This window comes from Haliotis rubra, unplaced genomic scaffold (assembly GCF_003918875.1).
Source record: "Haliotis rubra isolate DU_JTF1 unplaced genomic scaffold, ASM391887v1 Scf259, whole genome shotgun sequence".
Taxonomy (NCBI): domain Eukaryota; kingdom Metazoa; phylum Mollusca; class Gastropoda; order Lepetellida; family Haliotidae; genus Haliotis; species Haliotis rubra.
The window spans coordinates 1,019,913-1,032,432 of record NW_025766658.1 but is presented as its reverse complement, the minus strand read 5'-3'; the positions used below and the strand labels follow the sequence as shown (position 1 = coordinate 1,032,432).

Here is a 12,520-nt window from a genome sequence, read left to right as displayed (position 1 = left end):
ATTCACATTTAAGAATAAATGGTATTTATTTGTGTACACTTCCCTTTTAACGGTATAGGGGCTCATGATATTGTCCTTCCGTGAAAAGGTTTTATAGGCTACGTGTGGCTGGGGCCTGGGACTCCTGGTAGATTGTTTAGATGGATACAGCTGCCATTGCTTTGCCCAGTGCTGAATTGGCAAATGTGCCACCATCGCCACGTCTTCCAAAGAGATCAACGTCGATATTCCGAAATCGATACACAGAATCCACGTGGGCAGGAAGCGCCATTGGACATTTTCAATATTCATAACAGCAGGATCCTGATTTTACATGTGCTTCTCTCACGACAGTGTTTCCATAAGAAGACTAAGACTGACTGACTGACTGAGTTTGGTTTTACGCCGCTTTTAGCAATATTCCAGCAACATCACGGCGGGGGACACCAGAAATGGGCTTCACACATTGTACCCATGTGGGGATTCGAACCCGGGTCTCCGGCGTGACGAGCCAACACTTTAACCACTAGGCTACCCCCACCGCCCCAGAGGACTAAGAAACCTCGGACATATGCATCAATGATTTCTTCCCTGGACATATACATCCAGGGGGGCTGATCGAGTATTCGACAATGTTAAATCAAATATTTGAATATGCAAGATTTAACGACTTGGTTTTCCTTGCAGGACGATCATGGGGAAAACGTTTCTATTCAATTTACTGCCTTTTCTGAACAGAACATACATGTAGAAATACCTTGTGATATGTCCTACTCCAGTGCAGAAACAGATAATACAGCTGTTGGCATACAAAACCTTTACCTTTGACGGCCCATCAACAGCTGCACCTTCGACATCTGCTAGACCATTAACAGCGGTAGCTTCGACATCAGACAGACCATCAACAGCTGCAGCTTCGACATCTGCTGGAGCATCAACATCTGTAGTTTCGACATCGATTGGAAATTCACAGATCATTTCTCAAATATCTCAAATGCTAAGAAGACCACCAGACAACCCAGAAAAACGAACAGGTGGACCCAGCTGGTATGGATGCTGGATTATTTCAAACACGGTGTGACAGCTATCATGTCAGTCGACCTCAGAACAAACACCGGATGAAGATTATGTGTTTCTCAGGTCACTGTTGCAGCAGCGGACGTGCACGTCTCTTGGGTAATAAATAATAGTTTCAATAATAATTTCTAAAAGAAAATGAATGAAAAGAACACATTGTCCCACTAACAGACTGGCGTCCTTGTGCTGTCCACGAATATAGACCTGGCTCTGTAAAGGATAGAGTTAAGCCACCCTGACACTTGCACGAATTTTATCCCCGCACTGCCGCGCAATTCGTCGTGGCAATGCGTCTAATTCAGATAGTACGCATGAAAGTGTGAAGTCTAGTTTGCGCACTGTTCGCGTCCTGTTTACGCGTAAGTTACGCACTTGGCACGCAATGCGTGACCGAAAATGGTGCTCATTGTCATGCATTGGCACGCTATTGCATGACTTATTTCCGACTAGGTCAAGTATTGTTGGCGCATTGTTTACGTCTAGTGTACGGCATGGTACGCACGATGCGCATAGTTCCAGCATGGGCATGCATTGCCACAACCACTTCGCGCATGCGTGAGCAGTCGTGGTATATTTTGGTCTCGCTTTGTCCCAGCTTCATGCATTGCTGTGGACCTACAAGATGTTGAACACTGGCAACCACTCTTCGCTTCCTAGCCACTGGTAATTCCTATGCAAGTCTACATAGCTTCAGAGTTGAAGTCACTACAATCAGCAAGTTCTTAAAAGAGGTTTCCAAAGCCATCATTGAGGTTTGCAAGGACGAAGTATTCAGGTACCACAAAACTGAAGAGGAGTGGAAGGAGGTTGCTGAAGGTTTTAGTTCCAGATGGAACTACCACAACTGCCTGGGGGCTGTGGACGGCAAGGGTGTTGCTATGAAGAAGCCACCCAAAGCAGGATCATTCTACTACAGTTATAAGGGCTTCCACACCATTGTGCTCATGGCCCATGTAGATGCTGGATACAAGTTCTTGTATGTTGATGTTGGGGTAGAGGGTGGTGCTTTAGATAGAGGGACATGGAAGAACTGTACTTTGCACAAAGCTGTCGAGGACAACCGAGCCGGACTGCCTGGACCAGCTCCACCCCTGATGACAAGCCTGTGCCACATCATTTTGATGTTCAAATTTGGGTCTTTGCAGTGACATTCAGCCAATCCTTCTGCTTCTTGTCGAATAGCTGGGGGGTGCTGCTTAATTCGACCAGCTTCATAGTTCCCTCATCAGTCCATTTGTAGTCCGGTATTTGGAGAAATATCCCTCTCACTCTCTGCAAATTCTGTCTCTATCTCTGTTTCTTATCCGGTCTCTTCTTCCAGTCTTCTGTGTCCATTGCTCGTCCTGCTCTTCCTCTGGTTGTCTTCTTCTTGACTGTTCGCTGTCGAGTAGAGGAATGTGGGGACTGGCGATTTGCACGCTTTTTATGTACGCACTGCCGAGTGCGCGGTCGTCGCTGATTCGGGCGCAAACAATGCGTAAAGTAGGCGTTCCCAATGCGTATCAATTTCGTGACATGCACAAACTATTCGTGCCGTGCGCAAACTATGCGGGAACTGGTCGTGCCATGACCACGTGGACAAGTTGTGACAATACACAAGTCCTGCCCTCTCACTTCACCACAAGTTAGAAGGCGTGAACTTTGCGCAATCTGTCGCGAACATGTGGCACACAGTTCGTGACCAATGCGTGAGACTGCCTGTCAATGCGCGCAAGGCTGCAAACTGACACGCTTTGATACGCACCACCCGCAGTGTTTTGCGAGTAGGTTGGGCAATGTTCACGACTAGTTCACGCAAGTGACACGAAGATTATGCGTACAAGAATTTGTGAAGATTTCAAAATTTTCTTTGCGCAATGGCACGCAGTCCCGCACAGTTTATGCACACTTCACAACAGTTTACGCCGAATTTAATCATTGGCACGCAAGTGTCAAGGTGGCTTTACTATACATCCATTGGCTTAGCATTCAGTACAGCCTTGGAGCAAAGCAAGTGCAGCAGGAACTGGCCAGTATGGCAGATAGGGTCATATACCATCATATCAGTATTTGTAACTCACCAATCATCATATACCTATTATTGTTCAAGTGTTCATTGTTAAAGTTTTGTGTGTGTTCATTATCATGCAATAGGACTAGCACAAGTATTAGACATACATCAATGACATTGCTAAGCGTTCCCGTGGTTGGATGGTGGGCCTGCAGTCCTACAATAATCGTGAAAACGTTGGTCATTTAAGTCCAAATTCCTTTACATGGTGATATTGGTTGGGGTTGGATATAGGAAAGACATAAATATACCTTACCGAGACACGGGAGCTAGGAAGTGAATTGTTCACTTCTGACGAAGGCCTGGCCCTACTTCCTGATTCCCTGCAGGTGAAACTGTTGTCGGCTTGTGTTTAACTCTGCATTAGTAACAGTAGACACGGTAGAGAGATTACGGAAGGATGGACGCTCTAGGTGCAAGCGGACGTTCACTGTGTAGACAGATGACGAAGAGTGATTACTGACGGGCCATCGTGATATTGGCTTAAAATATTACCTAACGCAACGTTATAAAAAAAGAAACAAACCCAAATTGTGTCCCCTTATTTGTTTCTGTAAGAATATATGTGAGCAAATCGTCAAATCATTCTGGTGAGTGAATGGGTTTAGTTTTACGCCGCTTTTTTAGCAATATTCCATCAATATCACGGCGGGGGACACCAGAAATAGGATTCACACGTTGCACCCACGTGGGGAATCGAACCCGGGTCTTCGGCGTGACGAGCGAACGCTTTAACCACTAGGCTACCCCACCGCCCCAGATGACGAAGATGTGCATAAATGTATTTCATCAAATTGTTGTACAATTGTAAGTTGGGCAATATAAATATATTCATAAAAACATCCAATATCAAGTCATATGGCACAACACAGCGTGTTACAAATATGCATAAAATTTCCCGATGTATATATAGATTTAAATTTAACTCAGAGTAAGATGGTGTTATAGTGAAGGTTTTAATTGCTGAAACATTTTGACTAATAATACGACCTTGGTTCTACTGACCTCATGCCATTAGTAACGGCACGGTCTACCCTGTCATATTAGGTAACAGAAAAATATTTAGGGGAAAAGAGGCGGTATTGGGCGATCCGTTGCATAAAGTTCTACATGACGGGAATCGATGAGCTTCAAAGGAGAAGGCGGTGCATGCTCATAATATCCAACCACCTTGTGTGTCTGGTCCAGGTTCGAATTTTTTCTCGTCTCTTTCTTGAGATGTTTGAAGGAATTATCCAGATTACGATTTTTTTTCAGCATCGGAGGAACATTAATTCCACCCAGCACAGTCTGGGATCGAGTCCGTAGTCACTTATTTCAGTGAGTGAGTTTGGTTTTACACCGCTTTCAACAATAGGAGCGGAAGGTCGCGGGTTCGATCCCCGACCGCGTCATACCAAAAGACGTTAAAATATGGTACTTGTTGGTCCTTGCCTGGCGCTCGGCATTAATGGGTACAACAAGGACTGGTCGGCTCGGAGTCAGTATAATGTGTCTGAGTGGGGTATTCATGCTTCACTGCGGCATGGTATCTCAGTGGGCTAGCACTATAAAACCAGCTTAAGTCTGGGCTAGTACAAGCAGCCGCACATACACATACACACGCATGCACGTCGTCATATGAGCGAAATATTCTCAAGCACGACGTAAAACCCAATTTCACCTCACCTCACCTCACCTTCAACAATAGGCCTGCAACATGGCAATGGACACCAGAATTTGGCTTCACACATAATACTCATGTCGGGATTCGAACCGCTCCCTCGAGCGAACTTGGCTACCACCACCAATAACATATCCGACTGAGACACGTTGATACTTGTCATGCCGGTGACCCGGAGTACAATAATTTACCCATACGATGAAACCCGCACATGTGTCGATATTTGGTTTGTTGTTTTACGCCATACAGCTAATTTGACGTCGGTCTTAAACAATCGAGACCTGTAAATGGATGTTACAAAATTAGCTTTCCATATCCCCTGTTTATTCAATCCACACAAAATATAATTGTAAATACAACTTGAAGAATACTGCAGCACCGCGTTAAAAGCCTTGCCATAACACTCTACTCAGATTGTCATCAGATCATAAATATGAAAATTATAAAATCATCTCTCTTTACGCCTACGTTCCCTTCTACTGCAACAGGTGCTCGTCAGCTGTGGCTCGTCCGGACATAATGTGGTGTTCATCAATCGACAGGTTCTGTAAACATGGCGGCGCGGAGTATTCAATATTCAACAGTCTGCTCGTAAAACATTTAGATATGTAATATAGGATTCATGTATAAATAAGACAAGTCGTGATATTGTTAAAATACTCGAACTGGACAATCAAAATTTTCGTCATAATGAACGTGTTTGTTTGCTCCTGTGCATTGTTTAACACTGTACTCAATAATATTCCAGAAACTGAGAAAAAAGGAAAAAAAACTTCAAGTTGTTCAGATGTTAATTCTAAGATGCTTCGCTAAAAGATAAAAGGCGCGTTTTCCATTACGTCACACTGTATTGACGTCACTACGCAATTGTCGCATGTCCCTAACCCTTAATTATGACGCGGTAAGGATCTAAACTTGTTAAGGATAGCGTTTAATCAACCCCTAAACGTGTTCTGATGCATGTCATCAGAATATCCCCGTTCTGTCTGGCAGTATCTGAACCGCAATGCGCATTATTTTCCCTTCTGCCAAGCCCTTTCTGCAATACTTATGCCCCAAAAGTAAGTCTAGATTTCCACAGGTTCAGGAATCTCCCACCTCACTTGGACTCCTCTTCAATTTAAAAGGAATTATTCATTTCTATCAAAAGTATATATATTCATATATTCAGAGACTAAGCCTTAGTCCATCAGATCCCAATTGTGTAGAACCCTTCTCATAATGTCAGTCACTGGATTGTCTGGTCCAGACTTGATTATTTCCAGACCTCATTCATAAGTGTGGTATCAACATCTTAGACATTAATCTATGCAACTGGATTATGATGACATAAAGGTCAGCGACCACCTGACCACCCAGGGATTAGACAAACCGGGATTACTGGACACCATAATTATCTGTTTATAAGGGACCGTTCATTATTTATGACTTGGTGTGTGTGTGTGTGTGTGTGTGTGTGTGTGTGTGTGCGTACGTGCGTGCGTGCGAGTGCGTGCGTGTGTGTGGGTGTCACACATTTTGTTCTGGAGGGTGGGGGGTGGGGGGGGACGTAATGATCATAGCAATGTTCAACAAAAAACATCACGTTTGATAAATATCACTTTTAATAATCTCATAAGACATAATAATTCATTACAACAGATCTTCCCCATAACCCCCTTCACAAATACAGTCTAACATTATGCAGTGAGGCTTTCAGTTGAAAGCCTTCTTGTCTGCTGCCAGAAGATATACAACATTCCTCCTTTGACAAGCCATATACTCATGGGCAGAATTAAGTGTACAGGCTGGGAATAGGAATGACCTGATAACAAAACTAATGGAGCAATTTTAACAGTAGAATGTTTTACATAAAAACTGATGACACAATTAATATGATTCTCATTTCATTTCAAGTGTTTTTGTTACCATGGTAACATGTTCTGCATAATCAGTAATTATTATCAGCAATATTTAAAAAGACTTACAAAGAAGCAATACATTGATTCATTCACACATATCTCATAACAATAAATGTTTTTGGTAGTTGTATCTTGGTGGCTAGCAACTGCAAGATCTGGGAACAAAGTGCATGTATATAGGCTAACAAAAGAACAAAAAATATCATCTCAAAATCAAATGACAAGAGATTATTTCTTTGGTGATAGGTCCTAAATCTGAAGTCCTATCTTTCACATATCACATCTTACCATATAAGTAGTTTGAATAAAAAAGCTCATAAACAGAGTGTGTGAAATGGTGGAAATTAGGTAGTTTTCAATAAAAAACAATGAAAATTACCTTTTAAATAATAGTACATGGAGAGAGTCAATTCCTAAAAGAACAATTATTATGCAAAATATATCTTTTTAAACAATACAAAAATTTGTTTCAAACAAAAACAGGTTTCTGTTAAATATGTTGAAGCTACAATCTGATAACTAGAACTAGTTCTTGTGATATACATCAATAATTATGTGGAAATCTATTACCGTAACCAAACAGGTGCATGACAACATAGTGGCAGCCTACTGGCATCTCCGAGTTATTGTATACTCCCCAAGGAGCTGAGAATGAAAATCAAGTGGATGTTGATCATGCTGATCAAATCACCTGGGTTGTCATGTAGCTCTTAGCTTTCAGGTGTGGATTTAGCGCATTACAAATAAACACTACTTTAGTTGTTATCATTATCATAGAGTTTAGCATAATACTGTGTTGAACAAGTTACATCAGTTTGATGAAAGGAACGTCTGAAGTGATGCTGTTCTAATCTACATATTTTTATCACTTTCAACAAACACAGGAGCGGTTATGGTGCTAACAAAGCTGGAAACATCATCCTGTGAGTGAGTGAGTTTGCTTTTACGCCGCTTGTAGCAATATTCCAGCAATATCACGGCGGGGGACACCAGAAATGGGCTTCACACATTGTACCCATGTAGGAATCGAACCGGGACTCCAGCTTTAACGCTTTAACCACTAGGCTACCTCACTGCCCCCATCATCGTGTGAGGATTCAAACTCAGTGAACTCATTCCCAACAAATACAAGACTATCATGAAAGCTGTGGCACTTTCAAAAATAAATAATGACTAGACTTCACACATTACTCGCATTGTTTCTTTGCTCGGCTGACATTAGCATTTTGTTTTTGTTTCATCCTCCTAAATCATGAACTAGTCGTGATATTGATGATGAGATTCACTTGTTCGTAGGGGTGTCATGATTCATTCATTATGTTTGACACAAGGTTTGAGCACAGCTACGTTCAAGATGGCATGTGGGCTTATGTATGCCTGGACCCATTTGTCAGATCATACTAAGATGGCAGGGATGAAGTCACTGACACAAAATGTTGGGTGTCCTCTGGCAGGTGGCTTTTAATGGGCCTCCGTTCACCCAGCAGTGAATGGGTACCCAGAAGGATGAGTGCACACACACAAACTGTATGGATTCGGACAAAAGTGTCACGTGTCATGAGCATTGGGCCATGACTGATCAGAAGTTATTTTGTTCACACAGCATAACCCAGAAGCCCAGAAAAATAAAATAAGTTCAACAATAACAATTATTTCCAAAGTGATGCATGGAATTCATTTTGTTCACAGATGTGACCCAGATCCCAAGACTGGATAAAGCATGTATATTCCATTGCATAATACTGCAGAGATATAAATTCACACCACCTTATAATCTCAGTAGCTAAAAATCCATGACATGATGTATGAATATTAAAATTACAAATGTATTATGGCATAATCTTGAATAACAGGTAAAACACCAAACTTTCACTCAGCACTCCTACAATTCTCAGAAACACCCATAACCATGAAATATAGAAATATAATGGTAACAATAAATGTCCAGTATCGCTGGTCAGATCACTGCTCATTGGGCATCGGGCGGGTGTTCACGTACACAAACAGTCCAATCAACAAGGCGATCACCCCCAGCACTGGAAGCACCACCGTCATCAGGCCGTCCTTGTTTTTCATATTGTCCAATTTGCGTTCTCGCTTCTCCTTGCGAGACTCCTTGACCTTGCCCTTCAGCTGCCTCATGTTGATCTCAGTTGATGATTGGTTGTTTAGTTGATGATAGGTTGTTTATTCTGGAAAATGGACAAAAACTCAAGCTAACCCTGTTTACCATGGTTACTACTCCCTAAGGGACCATTCATAATTTATGGCTAGTGGTGATGATGATGATTTTATGGGGGGGTCACCCATTTTGTTGCGGGAAGCTAGGAGGGGGTAGCAAGTTTGTGCACATGTACTAGGGGGGTCAGTGATTTTATACATAGAAATATGTTTAAAATTAAGCTTATAAATTATGGGAAGGAGAGGGGGGCTGGTGTGTCATTGATTTTGTACATTTTGCACAAAATTTTTAGAGTGGGGGTGTCATTCACATTGTACATGCTTCTCCATAAAAATCATAATCACCCCACTTAGCCATAAATTATGAATGGTCCCTAAGTCAGTAAAAAATCTTTGTTTCATCATAATACTTTGTGCAATGATTTAAAGTAATCGGAAATACAATATACAAGTTTATTCATTCATTTCTGAGCATCTACATGATTAACTGGAGGAATGTTTTTATTGTAAGCTACTTCAATTCTGTATTTCATGATTAATGAACCTAATTCCCAGTTTTAGCATTAACCAATATGGTGTTGGTGTGGGTGTGGGTGTGGGTGTGAACTTTCAGCAGTCATTACAGATTGTTGTCATTGTTCATTTGATTGGATAACAATAAACAAAATGATGATTGTGAAACATCAGTTCCAGTACAGATAATAACAAATCAGATCTGAGTGCTCACTTCTGCAACATCAATATCCTTAAATGTATGACAGGGTTTACTAACAACCATATGTAATGATATGAACATATTCCGTAGCAACATCTGGACAGCACACATTACACTGTGTATCATTATATCGATAAGCAGCCAAAGAGTGAACAGAAACTGAAAGTTTGTGTACAACATTCAAGTAGTTTTAATAATCTTTTCATCGAGTTTGCGATTAAATCACTCATGCATATCATGCCAGGTTTTAACATCACATTGTAGTGAGACATTAATAAATACTTAATGTACATAGATTCTGGATATTTCCCTGGCCCAAAGACATAATCCAAAAAAAAGAAACACACCATGTCAAATGATATAATAAACGGTAAGAGTTCCCCCCGCTACCCAATCCCAAATGATATATATAAATTAATATATACTGAAATTATTAACAAAACCTAGCACAACAAGTACTAGAGAACTCACAAAAATAACTACATTATATATAGGGTCGCACCACGTTGTATGATAAGGGCCCCTGGCACGGTAATGTTACAAAAAAATATGGGGGAACGGAAGGAACTCTTTCCTAATAAACATACCTTAAAAAACCCACCCTGAAAAATACACTTTCCGCACTTCTCAACACACTGTGTGTGCGATTCACTAGACAATCATGTCAACAAATGACTGTATACTTTTGTTTTCTTGCATATACACTTCAGGATTATTGAATAAGGACAATGATAAGCTCATTACTAATTATCCATGCCTCACTATAAGCCTCGTTGAAGACAAGCAGGGCTATTTAGCTATGAAATAACGAACGGTAGCTCTCGCTTCAATGTTCAACACTGACAACAGCTGTTCGTCAACTCGTCTAAATTCAAGGGTGGTATTAACTAACTGTATTGATTTTACCGAGACAGAATTTAAGTGATACCTTGCACTGATGCTTAGACCTCCCTATGTCTCATATGGAACATCAGATGTTAACGATCGTGGTATTGACAACTTACAAAAACGCCAATGTCAGTCAGCCCAGCTTCTTCCACGTTGACAGTAGCTGCCGTAAATGAGCTGTGATGTCGCAAACGTACACATAACATTCAGATATCCTCGGGTCATTCCGGTTTCATTCGGCAGCTTGCACGGCACTTTCCTGTTCACAAACCGTGTATATATTTTTTATCTTCTGACCTCATGTGGTGGTAGGGTTCTAAGGTGTCGAGTGGGTATTATTGTTCATCCTTTTTCTAGCATAAATATAAACACACACTTCTATTCAGCAAAACGACGTTTTACCCAAACATATGCCCTATTCAGTAATTACAAATTACTGTATAGCATCTATGCGTTATACAGGTGTGTATCAGATGAAGACGTGTGAAAGAATATAGTTTTCTATTAAGTGAGTGAGTGAGTTCAGTTTTACGCCGCACTCAGCAATATCCCAGCCATTTGGCGGCGGTCTGCAAATAATCGAGTCTGGACCAGACAATCCAGTGATCAACAGCATGAGCATCGATCTGCGCAATTGGGAACCGATGACATGTGTCAACCAAGTCAGCGAGCCTGACCACCCGATCCCGTTAGTCGCCTCTTACGACAAGCATAGTCGCCTTTTATGGCAAGCACATGGGTTGCTGAAGACCTATTCTACCCCGGATCTTCACGGGTATTTTCTATTAAGAGTAGTGTGTGTGTGATTTTGAAATTACGTCAATGAGTTGCTGATGCGGCTTAAGGTAATATTCATTCGTTCTTACAGCAGGCTAAACGGGCTGGTACACCACAGGTGAACGTGTCTGCACCATATCAACATATTTTACAAGAATGATTGTCGGGGAAGTATGTGAGTACCCAGCTAACATCACGTAACTGGGCCATTAGTGGCCCAGTAAAGTCAGAAAATCAGACCCATTCAATTTAAAGCATTCCGGTACTTGGCCTGTACTATTTTGCACATTGGCGTTGAACTGGAACATAACAGGCAAAGTAGTATGGCCTAGTACACATCCGTAACGGTTGCAAATTAATTAACAGTTTGGCCGGCACTGGCCCGGTTAAGTTTAATACAGTTTCTACCATTTAAAACAAGCTGATACCAAAAAGAAAAACACAACAACAAGAAAACACAAGTTTATACAAATGAATCTAATTCATGAAAACATGATGCGTCATTCTTTCATTGATTCAGAGTCCATTGTCCTTCTGGATGAGCCTGTTCAACAGAAGTTTAAAAATTCAATTTATATTTTCATTTACTATTCAATCTTTCCGACATTTTGTCCAGTATGATATGATTATCAAACAATGCTATAATCTAGGCCATACATTGAATTTACGTTTTCAACCGGATTTCCATGATCTTACAACAAGACATACATACTAAATGTTTCAAAATGCCCTTGTTCCAGCGAAATTCATACTGCATGTTATTGTTCAAAATTTAGCTCAACACTAAACCTTAGTTGAAAAAGTAGCCTCCATAAGTTTTACACAACAAATACCGTTACTTTTTAGTGTCACATTAAGTCAATCTACATTCAGAAATGTGGAAAATGTCACACTCTACCTTTTGGCTACCTCTCTTGAGCAGACGACATGGTCCTGAGGTAATCCCCCACAATTCACCAGACAGGAAGTGCACTGTCTGTACTGGGCCAGTACTGGGCCGGTACAGTATTGCGGTGCAGTATTTACGGTAACCACCCATATGTGGCCCAGTACAGTTTTGTCTGTAATGTGTCACTAACGGAAAACAAGCATCGGTCCAGTTCTGGCCCTATACTGTCGTTCATTATGCCAGTACCAATGGTACAGGCCAGGGTGCCGTTCCACTAACCGATCTTATCTAAGATCAATCTTAGCAAGTTACGCGAATTTTACAATCGTCTTAGCTCAAAGTTACACCCGTTCCATCTAACCGATTTTAGGCCGATTGTAGCCGGTCCCGATCTTACGAT

The 12,520-nt window shown here is 41.3% G+C and overlaps 2 long non-coding RNA genes across 2 annotated transcripts in view; one reads left to right on the top strand and one right to left on the bottom strand.

Annotated features, from left to right (window-relative positions):
* Nucleotides 1-8,338, top strand: part of LOC124279960 — a 27,162-nt gene extending 18,824 nt beyond the window's left edge. Inside the window, exon 4 of the long non-coding RNA XR_006899541.1 lies at nt 8,182-8,338. This is a non-coding gene — a long non-coding RNA (uncharacterized LOC124279960). The remainder of the gene's footprint in view (nt 1-8,181) is intronic.
* Nucleotides 6,356-12,520, bottom strand: LOC124279959. The gene is made up of 3 exons (XR_006899540.1): nt 12,482-12,520; nt 10,571-10,713; nt 6,356-8,862 (listed from the first exon to the last, which is right to left on the bottom strand). It is a non-coding gene; the product is annotated as an uncharacterized LOC124279959 (long non-coding RNA).